This window comes from Oncorhynchus masou, chromosome 19, assembly GCF_036934945.1.
Source record: "Oncorhynchus masou masou isolate Uvic2021 chromosome 19, UVic_Omas_1.1, whole genome shotgun sequence".
Taxonomy (NCBI): domain Eukaryota; kingdom Metazoa; phylum Chordata; class Actinopteri; order Salmoniformes; family Salmonidae; genus Oncorhynchus; species Oncorhynchus masou.
The window spans coordinates 2,767,345-2,769,844 of record NC_088230.1 but is presented as its reverse complement, the minus strand read 5'-3'; the positions used below and the strand labels follow the sequence as shown (position 1 = coordinate 2,769,844).

Here is a 2,500-nt window from a genome sequence, read left to right as displayed (position 1 = left end):
TCTGCTCTCTCCTCTCCTCTGCTCTCTCCTCCCCATCTCTCTCCTCTCCTCTATTCTCTCCTCCCTATCTCTCTCCTATCTTCTGTTCTCTCCTCCCTATCTCTCTCCTCTGCTCTCTCCTCCCTATCTCTCTCCTCTCCTCTGCTCTCTCCTCCCTATCTCTCTCCTCTCCTCTGTTCTCTCCTCCCTATCTCTCTCCTCTCCTCTGCTCTCTCCTCCCTATCTCTCTCCTCTCCTCTGCTCTCTCATCCCCACTGCTCTCTCCTCTCATCTGCTCTCTCCTCCCTATCTCTCTCCTCTCCTCTGTTCTCTCCTCCCCTCTGCTCTCTCCTCTCCTCTGCTCTCTCCTCCCTATCTCTCTCCTCTTATCTGCTCTCTCCTCCCTATTTCTCTCCCCTTCTCTCTCTCCTCCCTATCTCTCTCCTCCCTCTGCTCTCTACTCTCCTCTGCTCTCTCCTCCCTATCTCTCTCCTCTTTTCTCCCCTCCCCTCTGCTCTCTCCTCTCTTCTCCTCTGCTCTCTCCTCCCTATCTCTCTCCTCTCCTCTGCTCTCTCCTCCCTATCTCTCTCATCTGCTCTCTCCTCCCTATCTCTCTCCTCTCCTCTGCTCTCTCCTCCTTATCTCTCTTCTCTCCTCTGCTCTCTCATCCCCTCTGCTCTCTCCTATCTTCTGTTCTCTCCTCCCTATCCCTCTCCTCTGCTCTCTCCTCCCTATCTCTCTCCTCTCCTCTGCTCTCTCCTCCCTATCTCTCTCCTCTCCTCTGCTCTCTCCTCCCCATCTCTCTCCTCTCCCTGCTCTCTCCTCCCTATCTCTCTCCTCTCCTATGCTCTCTCCTATCCTCTGCTCTCTCCTCTCCTCTGTTCTGTCCTCCCCATCTCTCTCCTCTCCTCTGCTCTCTCCTCTCCTCTGCCATCTCCTCCCCTCTGCTCTCTCCTCTGTTCTTTCCTCCCTATCTCTCTCTCCTCTCCTCTTTTCTCTCCTCCCTATCTCTCTCCTCTCCTCTGTTCTCTCCTCCCTATCTCTCTCCTCTCCTTCATATCTCTCTCCTCTCCTCTGTTCTTTCCTCTCCTCTGTTTTCTCCTCCCTATCTCTCTCCTTTCCTCTGCTCTCTCCTCCCTATCTCTCTCCTCTCCTCTGTTCTCTCCTCCCTATCTCTCTCCTCTCCTCTGCTCTCTCCTCCCTATCTCTCTCCTCTCCTCTGCTCTCTCATCCCCACTGCTCTCTCCTCTCATCTGCTCTCTCCTCCCTATCTCTCTCCTCTCCTCTGTTCTCTCCTCCCCTCTGCTCTCTCCTCTCCTCTGCTCTCTCCTCCCTATCTCTCTCCTCTTCTCTGCTCTCTCCTCCCTATTTCTCTCCCCTTCTCTCTCTCCTCCCTATCTCTCTCCTCTCCTCTGCTCTCTACTCTCCTCTGCTCTCTCCTCCCTATCTCTCTCCTCTTTTCTCCCCTCCCCTCTGCTCTCTCCTCTCTTCTCCTCTGCTCTCTCCTCCCTATCTCTCTCCTCTCCTCTGCTCTCTCCTCCCTATCTCTCTCCTCTGCTCTCTCCTCCCTATCTCTCTCCTCTCCTCTGCTCTCTCCTCCTTATCTCTCTTCTCTCCTCTGCTCTCTCATCCCCTCTGCTCTCTCCTATCTTCTGTTCTCTCCTCCCTATCCCTCTCCTCTGCTCTCTCCTCCCTATCTCTCTCCTCTCCTCTGCTCTCTCCTCCCTATCTCTCTCCTCTCCTCTGTTCTCTCCTCCCTATCTCTCTCCTCTCCTCTGCTCTCTCCTCCCTATCTCTCTCCTCTCCTATGCTCTCTCCTATCCTCTGCTCTCTCCTCTCCTCTGTTCTGTCCTCCCCATCTCTCTCCTCTCCTCTGCTCTCTCCTCTCCTCTGCCATCTCCTCCCCTCTGCTCTCTCCTCTGTTCTTTCCTCCCTATCTCTCTCTCCTCTCCTCTTTTCTCTCCTCCCTATCTCTCTCCTCTCCTTCATATCTCTCTCCTCTCCTCTGTTCTTTCCTCTCCTCTGTTTTCTCCTCCCTATCTCTCTCCTTTCCTCTGCTCTCTCCTCCCTATCTCTCTCCTCTCCTCTGTTCTCTCCTCCCTATCTCTCTCCTCTCCTCTGTTCTCTCCTCCCCTCTGCTCTCTCCTCTCCTCTGTTTTCTCCTCCCTATCTCTCTCCTCTCCTCTGCTCTCGCCTCCTTATCTCTCTCCTCTGTTCTCTCCTCCCTATCTCTCTCCTCTCCGTCATATCTCTCTCCTCTCCTCTGTTCTCTCCTCCCTATCTCTCTCCTCTCCTTCATATCTCTCTCCTCTCCTCTGTTATCTCCTCTCCTCTGTTTTCTCCTCCCTATCTCTCTCCTCTCCTCTGCTCTCTTCCCTATCTCTCTCCTCTCCTCTGTTCTCTCCTCCCTATCTCTCTCCTCTCTTCTCTCCTCCCCATCTCTCTCCTCTCCTCTGCTCTCTCCTCCCCTCTGCTCTCACCTCCATATCTCTCTCCTCTCCTCTGTTCTCTCCTCCCTATC

General features: G+C 54.1%; 1 protein-coding gene across 5 annotated transcripts in view; it reads left to right on the top strand.

The window, feature by feature from the left end:
• The window catches only part of LOC135505715 (1-phosphatidylinositol 4,5-bisphosphate phosphodiesterase beta-1-like), a 352,313-nt gene that overhangs the window by 240,843 nt on the left and 108,970 nt on the right, over positions 1-2,500 (top strand). The gene's annotated exons all lie outside the window — the stretch shown is intronic.